Source organism: Poecilia mexicana, unplaced genomic scaffold, assembly GCF_051168715.1.
Source record: "Poecilia mexicana isolate PSO_F unplaced genomic scaffold, ASM5116871v1 scaffold_18, whole genome shotgun sequence".
In the NCBI taxonomy this organism is placed as follows: Eukaryota; Metazoa; Chordata; class Actinopteri; order Cyprinodontiformes; family Poeciliidae; genus Poecilia; species Poecilia mexicana.
The window spans coordinates 11,069,606-11,088,044 of NW_028263387.1; the positions used below are offsets into that span (position 1 = coordinate 11,069,606).

Genomic DNA, 18,439 nt, shown 5'->3' on the forward strand with positions numbered 1-18,439 from the left:
CATTTAATGAACAACAGCGAAAAATCACGACCATAAAAAGGGTAAATATTAGGTAATAACTTTTATTGATCGTGCCTTACTTCATAAAAACTAACTGGCATGAATAATCTACAGTTTATGAAGAAGAATGAATATTCTGGCAAAGATCGTAATATTTGGTACTTCATTTATTTTTTTAGCATCAAGCATATGCAGACAAAAGCAAGCGCAAAAGCATTCAAATTAATTTACAGTTTCCATGTCTCATCACTTTTTATTTTCCATTGAATTGATTAAAGTTTTATCTACAATAAACACGTGTGAAAAACAAACCTCAGTAATTATTCACATTTTCGACCAAATATCATTACGATTAAATAATTTATTTCAAACAGCTTTACAAACACGCACATACACACATAACCAAGAACAATAAGAAATAATTTAATAATGACAGATGATTACGAATAAATAAAAATAAGGGGACAAATGGTTGTTTGTTACGGGAATGTGGAGATCAGACTTCTCTTTATGAGATTTTAGGGTTTAGGGCTTTAGGGTGAAAAACAACAATAATGTATAAGAATGACTGGGCGTATTCATTTTTGTTTCCATTTTACAGATAATTTATTTTTTTACATTTTTCACAAATAGAGATATATTATCTTTATCTGTGATCTTCTTGTCTCTAAATTGCTCGTGTCTTTTTCAGATTGAACAACAGATGTGGTTTTAGACAGCAGCTTTCTAAACGGGTTTAACAGAGAAACATCAAAACACTTCAACCTGGTGGAAGATTTTGATAATTATTATAATCTTCATGACCATACTTCACTTATGTATTATAATGACGCATTATCTTTTCAAGAAACAGAAGGAAATGTATGCAGTAGAGGCAGATGTCCGGTTTGAGTGGATCAGAGTGGAGCAGAAACGATCAGGTCCAGGCCTCCGTCACAGCGAACCACCGCCTGGATCTCAGACTTGTGAGAGAGATATATGGACACCCTTCTGTCAAATTTTAATCGGATGATTGATTGATGGCCTTAATTAATTGATATCAAACCCCCCTCCCCCCATGGGAACTATGTGACCTCTTGACCCCCCCCCCCCCCCCCATGGGAACTATGTGACCTTGTGACCCCCCCCCCCCAAAAAAAAAATAAAAAAATAAATAAATAAATAAATAAATATAAAAATAAATAAATAAAAGTGAATATTGAATTAATAAATATATTCTAAGCAATGTTGAATTAGATTAGGAATTTTGTAACTACCTCTGGTTTTAAACAGATTGTCTTCTTGATACAAAGTGCTGGAATTAAGTGCCTTTAACTCTTGTTCCAAAAGAGAGACACAGGCTGACAGAGAGGAAGGGGCCAGGGAGAAAGTCTTACTGCTGCGTGTGCCTGCGTGTGTATCTGTCCTAAAGGAGGAGGGGGGACCGAGGAGAGTCTTATTGCTGCGTGTGTGCGCATGCATGTCTGTCCTCAAGCATGAGAAATCCTTAGAATACATCAAACATTCCTCCAAACAATACCTCAGGATGATGTCAAAAGCTTACGGTGCATTATTTTGGACAATATAATAAATGCTGCATCAAACTCTTAACAGCGCGTGAGAGAACACTTAGAGCAGGGCAGACAGGGTTGACCTCTGACCCGCAGCCTATGATGTCTGCCACGGAATAGAGTAATCCAAAGAATACATCAAACATTCCTCCAAACAATTCCTCAGGATGATGTCAAAAGCTAAACTATTAACAGCGCATGAGAGAAAACTTAGAGCATGGCAGACATGGCTGACCTCTGACCCACAGCCTACGATGTCCACCATAGAATAGAGTAATCCATAGAATACATCAAACATTCCTCCAAACAATACCTCAGGATGATGTCAAAAGCTTACGGTGCATTATTTGGTGTTGGACAATATAATAAATGCTGCATCAAACTCTTAACAGCGCGTGAGAGAAAACTTAGAGCAGGGCAGACAGGGTTGACCTCTGACCCCCGCAGCCTATGATGTACGGCACAGAATACGTCACACGATCCTTCAGAAGGAGAAACAATAGATCCAGTGCTGCATGATCGTCTTTAAAAGGACAACTGCTTAATGGGAAGCATCATCTTGGAAAGATCGCAACTTCACAGAACTTCTCCCATCTCCGGTACAACAGGAGTTGTAAACTTTTAATTTTGCTTCATCTTTAAACCAGCATTATTCTGAAATATGTCCGGTCTTTCAGGCAAACAGGTTAATTTTCTTGGGTCTACAACTTTCGGTTCTCAGGATCTGTTCTCGTTTTTCGACCGTAAGTAAATCTCTTTCTCATTATATATAAATGTATGCATCATGTTTAATAACAATGTCTGTTTGTTTAGATGGATTCTCTGAGGACATGTCTGTCCTCAAGCATGAGAAACCTGCAGGATACATCTGATTTGGTATCGGACTATAGATAAGTGCTGCATCATGATCTTTAACAGGACATGAGAAAAAACTTAGAGCATGGCAGACAGGGGTGACCTCTGACATCACAGCCTGTGATGTCCTCAACTATACGAAGTCCTAGATAGAACTGATCTTTGGTCCTACAGCCTCTGATGTCGTAAAGTATGCGAAATCCCTAGAATATGTGAGACATTCCTTCTGACAATAGCTTACACTGCATTATTTGGTGTTAGACAACAGACTTATAGCTAGTTAAGAGGGGCTGACCTCTGACCCTGCAACCGTTGATGACTGTCTCAGGCAATTGTTCTGAAGGAAAACAACAGTTTAACTGTTTTACTGCAATATTTATGTGTAACACCTGCTAGTGTGATATATTTCAGTAAAAGTTCCTCATCTGTAACTGTATTTCTTAAGGATATGTGTCAGGTAGTAAACAGGTCTATGTGAGGCTATTCAAATTTTACTTTTAGCTTTTCTACAGTTAAAGTGAAAGACAAACTAACATCGATCCCTTTCCAGAATTTGTCCTCACATCATTGTGAATGCTACTTTGCTTCAGTCTTTTTCCTGTTGTTGAATCAACACTAATCTTCTCAGTGCTTCTTGGTTTCTCCAAAATAGTAAAGGTTGGTTTAAGTACATTTGAAACTCATAGATTTTTTTTTCTTCAACAATCGCTAGTGTGTTGCATTTCAGTAAAAGTTCCTCATCTGTAAATTTTATTTTTTGAGAACATGTGACAGCGACTAAACAGGCCCAGGTGAGGCTACTGCTCATATTTATTTTTCAGTTTTCCCCAAAGTTTAAAGTTTTTTTTTTTACACTGCACAACCACACTCGAAGAGTTGCTCCAACATGGTAAATTGTTTTGTTACCTTTAAAATTATCTACAGCTTTTGTCTCTGACTTATACGTTGTTTGCTTTTATTGGCCCTAATGATTATTTTACTCCACGCGTTATCTTACATGCTTAAGTGCTCTAACAAAATATAGTTCACCTGTAGTTGTTAAGGTTCCATTACTAAAAAATTATAAATGATCAATGTGAACCATCAGTCTTAAAATATTTAGTACGATTTCTATTTATTTAGATTTGATGTTTTGATGTGAGCACTTGGATTTCTATCGATTTATTGAATGATGCTCTATGTAAATATTTATCAAACTGAATGGTCATTCAGGATTTATATAGTTTTTTGCTTTCCTTTCAATGTTTGTTGCACAAATTCAAATATATGCAGGCTAGGCTATCGACCAACAATTCAATCAGTGAATCTTTCCTTTTTTTTCTCAAGTAGCCCTTCTCACAGAGACTTACTCACATCTTCTGACACCTGGCCCAGCTTATAATAACATTAGCCAAGTTTGCTGTTGGTACACTTACCTAAAGAATAAAACATCCTCGCTACACAGCCAAGCTCCAAGAGTTGGTCACAATGTGGTAAATTGTTTTGTTACCTTTAAAATTATCTACAACTTTATTTTTTCCTTGGTCCTAATGATGCTACCTGTTCATTATTGTTCACTAACAGACAGTACACCTCTTGTAACTGATAAGTGTATAAATGTGAAGCATCAGTATGCGTTCAGGAAGATCACATCAGTCAGATTTCGTAAAATATCATGAAACTCCAAGGAATCAAAATTATAGTTCACAGAAGGTAATCTATCCCTTTTAGGGAGCTTTGACTGTGAAAAGAATGAATGAAATATACTATGAAAAAATTCAATTTGCAGAATCCTGATTATAAAACTTCAATTGTGAACTGAATGATCAGATTGTATCTAGACACAAAAGAATCAACTGTTAATTAGTAACAATACTATGGAAATGACCACCAAGATCTGAACAAACAAGAAACTTGACTACCTCAAGAGATTTCACTCGTTGGAGAATGAACCGTCTGCCTTTCTTTAGTCGACTAAATTTAATCTTACCAAATTTTTGCCGTAGAGCAAACAGGTACTGAGTTTTGAAGCGTGGATCAGATGGCTCCAGCCGTCTGCTAAAGCTCCGGCCTTCCTCACTGTAAAATAAAATATTCTGCTTAATTAAAGAGTTCAAGTGAACATCACTTCATTCTCAACAACTTGTTGTTTGTTCTCATCTTAAACAAGCGGCAGGAACTTTTGGATTTAAAAAAGAAAAAAAAAGATGCTTTATAAGTTAATCCATTTAAGTTGAGTCTGCAACAACTAGAATAAAATACAAAGTGAACTATTTGAAAGTAGTGAGGATTTTGGGTGGTAAATGTTTAACATTTTAACATTCACAGACATTACTGCATTTCTACTCAAGCAAACCAAAAGGTTTGGAACAGAACCACTATGTCAAGTAACGACATGCAGTAAACACATGCTGCTGATGCTGCTGCTGCTGCTGCAGCTGCTGCTGCTGGCAGAAAGTAAAATAAATTTTGCATTGAATAATATTTTGGATGAGTTTAAGAATATCATTTGCCAAAATCACACAATGTAATTACACTTGTCTTTTACATGTTGCAGTAATTGAATCTTTTGGGGCAATTGGTTTGCATAAATTTAAGTAACTACAACCTATTTTCCTGCTCCACATACTTGGCTAGCAATTTTCCAGTTAGCTTCCCAGTCTGAACTTCTGGACAACGTCTCGATTCAGTCAAATCTTCTATCCTGTGTCTCCTGTACTTTGATATTCTACTACATCCACTCTGTGAATGCTTTGCTTGCTGGTCTTCTTCATGCTTTGAATGCAGCATCAGCTTTCTCTTACTTTAACCCGCCCAACATGCAGCTGATTGGCTTGTTAGCCTTTCCATTCCCTCCCAGTGAGGCGGTGCTTCACAAAGCAAACTGTTTGTCAAACTGTCGATCTCCCTCAGAAGATGAGAAGACACGGTGACTGAGTTTTAGACACTAGTAGCCAGCAGCTCATGCAGCTTTTTACTAAACGGCAGTCCTAAAAGTATATATCTTTAAATTATGAATAAATATGTACAATTTCATAATTATTCAATCCAGCGGTTATAGAAGTTTGGTAATATTGTTGTTTCTTAATGTCAGTGTTTCTGCTACTGGAGTGAGACAGTAAGAAGATAAGGAATAGGGTTAAACGAGGATTTAGAAATAAAACTACAAAGATGATAGTTGTATTTACTGGGAGAAAGACTATGACTAGTTATCAGGACAGAATGAGACCCATAAAACTGTTGGGTCCATATGATCCAAGGAGCGAACCGGTCATCTGCTCCAACAATTTATTACCCTTTAGGAACTATGTTTCGACACAAGGAGCAGGAACATCACAACATCCTTATATCAAACATTTTTCGTCCTTATATCAGTGATTTAAAATCATTTCTAATTTCTGATACCATACGGCAGGCTGCAAAGTTGTGCATGAATGTAAAAGTCAGTTATTTTCTTCACCGATAGAAAAGTGTAATGTGTTTATTATGAGTAGGATTAACCGAGCTGAAGGAAAACAAAGGAGAAATAAATATTCAACGATACAGAACCGAATCAGCAAATATGAACTTATGAAACTATTGAAAACCTTCAAGACACATGAATTTCTTTATTTGACTGTTATCTCTAAACTATGTTACTTTTTATGTTGAACACCAGACATCTCACCTCTTTCCCACAGTTTTTCGTTTAGTTCTACAACTGCAGTGGATTTTATAGTCAGTGTTAAAAGCAGCACAGAGTCTGAACCGATGGAGGAAATTTACGTCAACATGGAACCTGTTGGACAAACTGCATCTAAACACACAGGTAAGAATAAAGTTACAGATAAATCTAATATGTATTTAATTACATTTTGGTAAAGTTCAGGTTTTCGTTAAGGTTCGAACGGCTCCAAAGAGAGGCTCTGCCTCTGTGTGGCTTTGGGAATCCTGAATGTTTTACTTTTGGCTGAACTCATCGCCATCAGTGTACGCAGTGAGTCTTCTTCAAGATGAGTAAATTTTAATACAGTAAATTTTATGTTTCTGTGATAAAAATGTCATTGGCTCTTCTGAAATCAAACTGACCAAATAACAAGGGTTTGAAAAGTATAAAGCTTGGTGACTCAAAGTGTTGCAGAGAGGTGAATCTGTGTTACGTGAGTTTGATTCTTTTTGAGCAATGGATGCATTTGCAGCCATTTAGGTTAGCATGTCTTTAATATCTCCTCGTTTTCCACTATTTACCCAACAATTTATTGTTCAGTGTTACCTCAGTTTAAATTCTACAGCCATAACCAAAATCATAAAACTATTTTATAAGTCTTAAGTGAAAATACGATGCGACTTCTATTTTTGCAAACATGCTTGTTGATTTTTTTTCCAGCTCATGACATGACAGCAGATTTTTCTGACATTAGTAACTTTCTGACTGAGCAGAACAGCGACAGCAAGTTTCCCTCCACGAACGAAAACTTCACTGAAACGACTCCACGAGATGAAGAGACTTCAAGGTTTGTCAAAACTTTAAAAAAATTTGGATCTCATTAAAATGTCTAAAACCTTTTCCCCTCTGAATTGTAGAGTATAGCTAATAACTTTCCTTTTGTGGCTAAATGAATATAATGTAAATGAACAACTTTTATTTTAATTTATTAAGTACTGTATAATTTGTGTGTTCTAAAAACAATGGAAAATAAATAAAACTTTTTTTTTTCTTACAGAACGGACAAACATCAGTTGTTCCTCTTAATTCAGGGGCTGCAGAAGAAAAAAGGAGCAGATCCAGTAGAGATTTATGATTAGGATTTGTGTTCGGTGTGATATTATTTACCAACAATCATGTAGCTTATTAGTATGGTGTTACATAAAACCTAAAGATAAAATGTACACTTGTTGTGACTTATAAAGCAACAATTTTACCGGTTGTACTCTTTCTTGTTAAAAACTCTGACTTGATAAACAAACGTTGGAGGATGGTTGGTTGTGGGGAGAATCGGTTCAGCATGAGGCTTTCTGATTGTGTCTTAATGTGACTTTTACTACGAGACTTTATGGAACTCCATTGGTGCCCAGTAATAAAGAAACAAAGAAAGAAGGTAGCATACGTACATGTTGGTTTCCCTGAAAATATGGATAAAATCAGTCATTACAGGGTAAAAGTAATTTGAAGAGGGGGACACATATAAACAAGTCAAGTCAATAACATGATGCAATCCACATTTTTAACTCGGATAACTTTTTTTTTTACTGTCTTAAATAATACATTTAAATTGCTGCACTGTTAAGTAGAATGGAAATGACTTTTTTGTAAATTGTCTTAAGATTACCTATTGTAAATTAGTGTTATATAAATCAAATTAATTGTATTATGAAAGGTTTTAATTTGCCCAACGGACTGGACTGAAGAAAAATGATGAGCAATGTTTTATAGGATGATGAAAGCAAAAATTTGTATTTTTTTTGGTAACATCAAAAGTTCATTTTTGAGGTCAAACTAAAAATATGTACATTTCTTTCCAATACATTTTTCCACATACCATGGCCTGGTGTCTGAGCAGATGAAGGTCATCCCTATTGTCAGAAACCGTGATGTTAAGTTTGACTTACGAACCAGTTTTCAAAAACACTAGTCATAATATCCTGTTCGGCATAATTCACAGTACACAAAGTCTAAACAGTCTAAAAACAAGCGTAAGAATCACCATAAAGTCATGACCTAAAAAAGCTTGTGAAAACATTCTTGCTCCTGAATCTGGCTCAGGAAAATAAAGCTAGAGGAGCAAACTCTTCCTCAATTTAAATTTACATTTTAATAAATAAAACAATGTATACATAACCATTGTATTTCATTTGCCTGGTGTTCTTTGTTGGATCATTTTTGTAGCTTGATGTACTAGTACTAGTAATATCATGTAGTGCGATCATCATGTAGCAACATCAAAGTTTGCAATAAGTTTTGCATTAAATCAATGGCGGGAAACTGAGTTGTCATTATGGTACTTTTATTTGAAGAACTTTTATTCCTTAGATAATAGTGCTGCAGGAGGAGGTTCTATATATAAAAAATCAGCTAAAGTGGGTGGTGCTTTAAGGTACAGAGTGACACAGCCAAGTGTTGGGGTAGATGGAGAGGAGTTACCCAAGGCTTTAGTAAGCGCTGTTACGAACTCGGTACTTTATTGTTATAGTTTTCACCAAGTCCTGCTTGAAGAGAGTATCAACATGTGCAAAACTGAGAAACTCTACCAATCAACCAGCTGGACATTGAAGTATATCACTGGAGATTTGTTCTCCTGCCCGAGGGATGAATCCTTGGCCCACTGCATCAGTGAAGACTGTCGCATGGGAGCAGGCATAGCGGTGATGTTCAAGAAGAAGTTTGGCCGAGTCTCAGAGTTAAAGGATCAGAGTGAGTCAGACTAGTTACTCAAGTCTTTGTTTGGGAAAAAAGTGTTTCATGTTTATGCACTTCGTTGAAATGTCTGATTTCAACAGTAGGTACTAAATCATATCCTTTTTTTTTAATTTTATTTAAAAAAAATTTTATTATGTATGTCCTAACAGAGAAGCTGCCAGGGCAGTGTGCTGTACTGGCACATGATCAACGTTTCATCTACTATCTGGTAAACATACCATGGTTAATTATACTGCATAGGACCAGAGTTGGTTCATTATTCAATCTGGTAACTGTATCTTTCCTATTATGTGTCTCAGATCACAAAGAAAAAAGCCATCCAGAAACCCACATATGACAGCCTGAGACAGAGTCTGGAAGACATGAAGTCTCACTGCTTACAAAATGGTGTCAATAGGATATCAATACCCCGGTTTGTAGGAACAACTGTGGATACATAACTGTGACATATATCCTTAAATCTTCTTCTATATTGGAAATAATTGTTTGTCTCGTGTCTACCCCTCAGAATCGGCTGTGGCCCATTTAACATCCCATTGATGTAAAATAAACAAATGAGGGTGGAATATGGGGGTAAATACATTATATATTTACAAGGTTCTAAATATAGAACCTCCTCCTGCAGCACTATTATCTAAGGAATAAAAGTTCTTCAAATAAAAGTACCATAATGACAACTCAGTTTCCCGCCATTGATTTAATGCAAAACTTATTGCAAACTTTGATGTTGCTACATGATGATCGCACTACATGATATTACTAGTACTAGTACATCAAGCTACAAAAATGATCCAACAAAGAACACCAGGCAAATGAAATACAATGGTTATGTATACATTGTTTTATTTATTAAAATGTAAATTTAAATTGAGGAAGAGTTTGCTCCTCTAGCTTTATTTTCCTGAGCCAGATTCAGGAGCAAGAATGTTTTCACAAGCTTTTTTAGGTCATGACTTTATGGTGATTCTTACGCTTGTTTTTAGACTGTTTAGACTTTGTGTACTGTGAATTATGCCGAACAGGATATTATGACTAGTGTTTTTGAAAACTGGTTCGTAAGTCAAACTTAACATCACGGTTTCTGACAATAGGGATGACCTTCATCTGCTCAGACACCAGGCCATGGTATGTGGAAAAATGTATTGGAAAGAAATGTACATATTTTTAGTTTGACCTCAAAAATGAACTTTTGATGTTACCAAAAAAAATACAAATTTTTGCTTTCATCATCCTATAAAACATTGCTCATCATTTTTCTTCAGTCCAGTCCGTTGGGCAAATTAAAACCTTTCATAATACAATTAATTTGATTTATATAACACTAATTTACAATAGGTAATCTTAAGACAATTTACAAAAAAGTCATTTCCATTCTACTTAACAGTGCAGCAATTTAAATGTATTATTTAAGACAGTAAAAAAAAAAGTTATCCGAGTTAAAAATGTGGATTGCATCATGTTATTGACTTGACTTGTTTATATGTGTCCCCCTCTTCAAATTACTTTTACCCTGTAATGACTGATTTTATCCATATTTTCAGGGAAACCAACATGTACGTATGCTACCTTCTTTCTTTGTTTCTTTATTACTGGGCACCAATGGAGTTCCATAAAGTCTCGTAGTAAAAGTCACATTAAGACACAATCAGAAAGCCTCATGCTGAACCGATTCTCCCCACAACCAACCATCCTCCAACGTTTGTTTATCAAGTCAGAGTTTTTAACAAGAAAGAGTACAACCGGTAAAATTGTTGCTTTATAAGTCACAACAAGTGTACATTTTATCTTTAGGTTTTATGTAACACCATACTAATAAGCTACATGATTGTTGGTAAATAATATCACACCGAACACAAATCCTAATCATAAATCTCTACTGGATCTGCTCCTTTTTTCTTCTGCAGCCCCTGAATTAAGAGGAACAACTGATGTTTGTCCGTTCTGTAAGAAAAAAAAAAGTTTTATTTATTTTCCATTGTTTTTAGAACACACAAATTATACAGTACTTAATAAATTAAAATAAAAGTTGTTCATTTACATTATATTCATTTAGCCACAAAAGGAAAGTTATTAGCTATACTCTACAATTCAGAGGGGAAAAGGTTTTAGACATTTTAATGAGATCCAAATTTTTTTAAAGTTTTGACAAACCTTGAAGTCTCTTCATCTCGTGGAGTCGTTTCAGTGAAGTTTTCGTTCGTGGAGGGAAACTTGCTGTCGCTGTTCTGCTCAGTCAGAAAGTTACTAATGTCAGAAAAATCTGCTGTCATGTCATGAGCTGGAAAAAAAATCAACAAGCATGTTTGCAAAAATAGAAGTCGCATCGTATTTTCACTTAAGACTTATAAAATAGTTTTATGATTTTGGTTATGGCTGTAGAATTTAAACTGAGGTAACACTGAACAATAAATTGTTGGGTAAATAGTGGAAAAAGAGGAGATATTAAAGACATGCTAACCTAAATGGCTGCAAATGCATCCATTGCTCAAAAAGAATCAAACTCACGTAACACAGATTCACCTCTCTGCAACACTTTGAGTCACCAAGCTTTATACTTTTCAAACCCTTGTTATTTGGTCAGTTTGATTTCAGAAGAGCCAATGACATTTTTATCACAGAAACATAAAATTTACTGTATTAAAATTTACTCATCTTGAAGAAGACTCACTGCGTACACTGATGGCGATGAGTTCAGCCAAAAGTAAAACATTCAGGATTCCCAAAGCCACACAGAGGCAGAGCCTCTCTTTGGAGCCGTTCGAACCTTAACGAAAACCTGAACTTTACCAAAATGTAATTAAATACATATTAGATTTATCTGTAACTTTATTCTTACCTGTGTGTTTAGATGCAGTTTGTCCAACAGGTTCCATGTTGACGTAAATTTCCTCCATCGGTTCAGACTCTGTGCTGCTTTTAACACTGACTATAAAATCCACTGCAGTTGTAGAACTAAACGAAAAACTGTGGGAAAGAGGTGAGATGTCTGGTGTTCAACATAAAAAGTAACATAGTTTAGAGATAACAGTCAAATAAAGAAATTCATGTGTCTTGAAGGTTTTCAATAGTTTCATAAGTTCATATTTGCTGATTCGGTTCTGTATCGTTGAATATTTATTTCTCCTTTGTTTTCCTTCAGCTCGGTTAATCCTACTCATAATAAACACATTACACTTTTCTATCGGTGAAGAAAATAACTGACTTTTACATTCATGCACAACTTTGCAGCCTGCCGTATGGTATCAGAAATTAGAAATGATTTTAAATCACTGATATAAGGACGAAAAATGTTTGATATAAGGATGTTGTGATGTTCCTGCTCCTTGTGTCGAAACATAGTTCCTAAAGGGTAATAAATTGTTGGAGCAGATGACCGGTTCGCTCCTTGGATCATATGGACCCAACAGTTTTATGGGTCTCATTCTGTCCTGATAACTAGTCATAGTCTTTCTCCCAGTAAATACAACTATCATCTTTGTAGTTTTATTTCTAAATCCTCGTTTAACCCTATTCCTTATCTTCTTACTGTCTCACTCCAGTAGCAGAAACACTGACATTAAGAAACAACAATATTACCAAACTTCTATAACCGCTGGATTGAATAATTATGAAATTGTACATATTTATTCATAATTTAAAGATATATACTTTTAGGACTGCCGTTTAGTAAAAAGCTGCATGAGCTGCTGGCTACTAGTGTCTAAAACTCAGTCACCGTGTCTTCTCATCTTCTGAGGGAGATCGACAGTTTGACAAACAGTTTGCTTTGTGAAGCACCGCCTCACTGGGAGGGAATGGAAAGGCTAACAAGCCAATCAGCTGCATGTTGGGCGGGTTAAAGTAAGAGAAAGCTGATGCTGCATTCAAAGCATGAAGAAGACCAGCAAGCAAAGCATTCACAGAGTGGATGTAGTAGAATATCAAAGTACAGGAGACACAGGATAGAAGATTTGACTGAATCGAGACGTTGTCCAGAAGTTCAGACTGGGAAGCTAACTGGAAAATTGCTAGCCAAGTATGTGGAGCAGGAAAATAGGTTGTAGTTACTTAAATTTATGCAAACCAATTGCCCCAAAAGATTCAATTACTGCAACATGTAAAAGACAAGTGTAATTACATTGTGTGATTTTGGCAAATGATATTCTTAAACTCATCCAAAATATTATTCAATGCAAAATTTATTTTACTTTCTGCCAGCAGCAGCAGCTGCAGCAGCAGCAGCAGCATCAGCAGCATGTGTTTACTGCATGTCGTTACTTGACATAGTGGTTCTGTTCCAAACCTTTTGGTTTGCTTGAGTAGAAATGCAGTAATGTCTGTGAATGTTAAAATGTTAAACATTTACCACCCAAAATCCTCACTACTTTCAAATAGTTCACTTTGTATTTTATTCTAGTTGTTGCAGACTCAACTTAAATGGATTAACTTATAAAGCATCTTTTTTTTTCTTTTTTAAATCCAAAAGTTCCTGCCGCTTGTTTAAGATGAGAACAAACAACAAGTTGTTGAGAATGAAGTGATGTTCACTTGAACTCTTTAATTAAGCAGAATATTTTATTTTACAGTGAGGAAGGCCGGAGCTTTAGCAGACGGCTGGAGCCATCTGATCCACGCTTCAAAACTCAGTACCTGTTTGCTCTACGGCAAAAATTTGGTAAGATTAAATTTAGTCGACTAAAGAAAGGCAGACGGTTCATTCTCCAACGAGTGAAATCTCTTGAGGTAGTCAAGTTTCTTGTTTGTTCAGATCTTGGTGGTCATTTCCATAGTATTGTTACTAATTAACAGTTGATTCTTTTGTGTCTAGATACAATCTGATCATTCAGTTCACAATTGAAGTTTTATAATCAGGATTCTGCAAATTGAATTTTTTCATAGTATATTTCATTCATTCTTTTCACAGTCAAAGCTCCCTAAAAGGGATAGATTACCTTCTGTGAACTATAATTTTGATTCCTTGGAGTTTCATGATATTTTACGAAATCTGACTGATGTGATCTTCCTGAACGCATACTGATGCTTCACATTTATACACTTATCAGTTACAAGAGGTGTACTGTCTGTTAGTGAACAATAATGAACAGGTAGCATCATTAGGACCAAGGAAAAAATAAAGTTGTAGATAATTTTAAAGGTAACAAAACAATTTACCACATTGTGACCAACTCTTGGAGCTTGGCTGTGTAGCGAGGATGTTTTATTCTTTAGGTAAGTGTACCAACAGCAAACTTGGCTAATGTTATTATAAGCTGGGCCAGGTGTCAGAAGATGTGAGTAAGTCTCTGTGAGAAGGGCTACTTGAGAAAAAAAAGGAAAGATTCACTGATTGAATTGTTGGTCGATAGCCTAGCCTGCATATATTTGAATTTGTGCAACAAACATTGAAAGGAAAGCAAAAAACTATATAAATCCTGAATGACCATTCAGTTTGATAAATATTTACATAGAGCATCATTCAATAAATCGATAGAAATCCAAGTGCTCACATCAAAACATCAAATCTAAATAAATAGAAATCGTACTAAATATTTTAAGACTGATGGTTCACATTGATCATTTATAATTTTTTAGTAATGGAACCTTAACAACTACAGGTGAACTATATTTTGTTAGAGCACTTAAGCATGTAAGATAACGCGTGGAGTAAAATAATCATTAGGGCCAATAAAAGCAAACAACGTATAAGTCAGAGACAAAAGCTGTAGATAATTTTAAAGGTAACAAAACAATTTACCATGTTGGAGCAACTCTTCGAGTGTGGTTGTGCAGTGTAAAAAAAAAAACTTTAAACTTTGGGGAAAACTGAAAAATAAATATGAGCAGTAGCCTCACCTGGGCCTGTTTAGTCGCTGTCACATGTTCTCAAAAAATAAAATTTACAGATGAGGAACTTTTACTGAAATGCAACACACTAGCGATTGTTGAAGAAAAAAAAATCTATGAGTTTCAAATGTACTTAAACCAACCTTTACTATTTTGGAGAAACCAAGAAGCACTGAGAAGATTAGTGTTGATTCAACAACAGGAAAAAGACTGAAGCAAAGTAGCATTCACAATGATGTGAGGACAAATTCTGGAAAGGGATCGATGTTAGTTTGTCTTTCACTTTAACTGTAGAAAAGCTAAAAGTAAAATTTGAATAGCCTCACATAGACCTGTTTACTACCTGACACATATCCTTAAGAAATACAGTTACAGATGAGGAACTTTTACTGAAATATATCACACTAGCAGGTGTTACACATAAATATTGCAGTAAAACAGTTAAACTGTTGTTTTCCTTCAGAACAATTGCCTGAGACAGTCATCAACGGTTGCAGGGTCAGAGGTCAGCCCCTCTTAACTAGCTATAAGTCTGTTGTCTAACACCAAATAATGCAGTGTAAGCTATTGTCAGAAGGAATGTCTCACATATTCTAGGGATTTCGCATACTTTACGACATCAGAGGCTGTAGGACCAAAGATCAGTTCTATCTAGGACTTCGTATAGTTGAGGACATCACAGGCTGTGATGTCAGAGGTCACCCCTGTCTGCCATGCTCTAAGTTTTTTCTCATGTCCTGTTAAAGATCATGATGCAGCACTTATCTATAGTCCGATACCAAATCAGATGTATCCTGCAGGTTTCTCATGCTTGAGGACAGACATGTCCTCAGAGAATCCATCTAAACAAACAGACATTGTTATTAAACATGATGCATACATTTATATATAATGAGAAAGAGATTTACTTACGGTCGAAAAACGAGAACAGATCCTGAGAACCGAAAGTTGTAGACCCAAGAAAATTAACCTGTTTGCCTGAAAGACCGGACATATTTCAGAATAATGCTGGTTTAAAGATGAAGCAAAATTAAAAGTTTACAACTCCTGTTGTACCGGAGATGGGAGAAGTTCTGTGAAGTTGCGATCTTTCCAAGATGATGCTTCCCATTAAGCAGTTGTCCTTTTAAAGACGATCATGCAGCACTGGATCTATTGTTTCTCCTTCTGAAGGATCGTGTGACGTATTCTGTGCCGTACATCATAGGCTGCGGGGGTCAGAGGTCAACCCTGTCTGCCCTGCTCTAAGTTTTCTCTCACGCGCTGTTAAGAGTTTGATGCAGCATTTATTATATTGTCCAACACCAAATAATGCACCGTAAGCTTTTGACATCATCCTGAGGTATTGTTTGGAGGAATGTTTGATGTATTCTATGGATTACTCTATTCTATGGTGGACATCGTAGGCTGTGGGTCAGAGGTCAGCCATGTCTGCCATGCTCTAAGTTTTCTCTCATGCGCTGTTAATAGTTTAGCTTTTGACATCATCCTGAGGAATTGTTTGGAGGAATGTTTGATGTATTCTTTGGATTACTCTATTCCGTGGCAGACATCATAGGCTGCGGGTCAGAGGTCAACCCTGTCTGCCCTGCTCTAAGTGTTCTCTCACGCGCTGTTAAGAGTTTGATGCAGCATTTATTATATTGTCCAAAATAATGCACCGTAAGCTTTTGACATCATCCTGAGGTATTGTTTGGAGGAATGTTTGATGTATTCTAAGGATTTCTCATGCTTGAGGACAGACATGCATGCGCACACACGCAGCAATAAGACTCTCCTCGGTCCCCCCTCCTCCTTTAGGACAGATACACACGCAGGCACACGCAGCAGTAAGACTTTCTCCCTGGCCCCTTCCTCTCTGTCAGCCTGTGTCTCTCTTTTGGAACAAGAGTTAAAGGCACTTAATTCCAGCACTTTGTATCAAGAAGACAATCTGTTTAAAACCAGAGGTAGTTACAAAATTCCTAATCTAATTCAACATTGCTTAGAATATATTTATTAATTCAATATTCACTTTTATTTATTTATTTTTATATTTATTTATTTATTTATTTATTTTTTTATTTTTTTTTGGGGGGGGGGGTCACAAGGTCACATAGTTCCCATGGGGGGGGGGGGGGGTCAAGAGGTCACATAGTTCCCATGGGGGGAGGGGGGTTTGATATCAATTAATTAAGGCCATCAATCAATCATCCGATTAAAATTTGACAGAAGGGTGTCCATATATCTCTCTCTTGTGCTTGATTCCGTATTCAGCCAACATCTGGGTTTCTTCCAGGGTTTGGGTTTTGTAGATCAGACCCATTTTGGCCTTTTCTGCAAAGAAACACATGCACATATATTAGTGAACATTTAAAATGAAATAAATCACGTTCATTTCAAAGACGGACCTTTGCGTAAATAAAAACCGAAAGACACAGTAAGATGATGTCCAAAACAAACAAGAGTGGATTTTGTTTCCTAAGAAAATGCCTTATAAAACCTAAAATAAATTAAAGCGTTCATATATGACGTAATCACAGCTCAAGTTACTCGTACAGCCTGTCTTCTCATCAGACAAATTGCACACACCTAATATCCTGAATTGTTTAAACCGGTTTAGAACAAATAGCATCGAATGTCTCACATAAGTGATAATTGTGGATTTTAAAACTGAAAATCGGCTTTTTAAACTAAATCTCATTATTTCATCTGCTCCATGTCTCAATAAATTTGAAATGATAATTTCTCAGCAGGTGTATTTACCTGCGTCTGGGCGTCGCTCCTGTATTTTTTCCTTCAGTTTCCCCACAGGAGTGATGGCCAGATCCTCTTCCTGTTTACACACGTCAATCGGTAGTTTCCTGTTCTGTTCAAAACAGATGAGGACCTGGCAAACCATGGCTTCTTCTTTTGATGACTTTAATCTCTACTCTCCGGGATTAAAGCTGTAATGTGAAGTGGCTGAGCGGCAGGGAGAGCGTTTATTTATGACGACAGAGGAGCCTATTTGCTGTCATTTGTGTTAAAGGCGTGGCTTAAAAAAACCCCGATCTGACCAGGGTTTGATTAACAAAATATATTAAGACTTAATGTAATTAAGTTAATTAGACACTATATGACTAACTTAATATATTCTTGTTAGATATATTAGATGATGGTCCATATATTGTTGACATATGCTAAAAAAAAAAAACAAAGAAAAAAAGAAAAAAATATTACATGTTATGGACGTGAACTGTGCTTGCCTTTTTGTCCCTTTTTTTAATTATTTATTTTGAATATGCAAATGCCAATCTTCCTACTTATCACATAATAACACACATTTCACAATATCAAATAAAACACTAAATACGACAAGGTACAGAGAGTCATATGAAGGGTCACATAAGTAATTAAATTGATTTGGACCTAAATGATAAACATGTCAACATTTCAGGAAATAAGAGCTGGAATAATTAAAACAAAATTAATGTCATCTTTCCTCCTAAATGGGGTTTCCCCTTAATTCCCCAGTTTATAATACATTATTAATGTCTTTGTCAAGATCACTTGGCAGTAAAATAAAAAACTTCCAGGTACTTTCCAGATTCACCAAGGCCCAGCCTCTCAGAGAGCCAAAGGATTTGTGATGTAACTTTCATTTTCACGCTCCAACATTTACAATGTACATTAAGATACAAGATCGACCTTTTGGAAGGAGCCTCCAAGTCATCAGACATGATAATTAATGGTTTAGTCCAAGTAAATAATTCTGTACTTTTGTTTATTAAATCACTTTGATGAATGCAGATCATCACATTTTGTCTTAGAGGAAAGTGTTTAGCTTATTGGGGACAAATAAAATGTGCATATT

General features: G+C 36.0%; 1 long non-coding RNA gene across 1 annotated transcript; it reads right to left on the bottom strand.

Annotated features, from left to right (window-relative positions):
• Nucleotides 1-152: 152 nt before the first annotated feature.
• Nucleotides 153-17,578, bottom strand: LOC148154054 (uncharacterized). The gene is made up of 3 exons (XR_015766062.1): nt 17,350-17,578; nt 16,838-16,920; nt 153-962 (listed from the first exon to the last, which is right to left on the bottom strand). It is a non-coding gene; the product is annotated as an uncharacterized LOC148154054 (long non-coding RNA).
• Nucleotides 17,579-18,439: the final 861 nt, after the last annotated feature.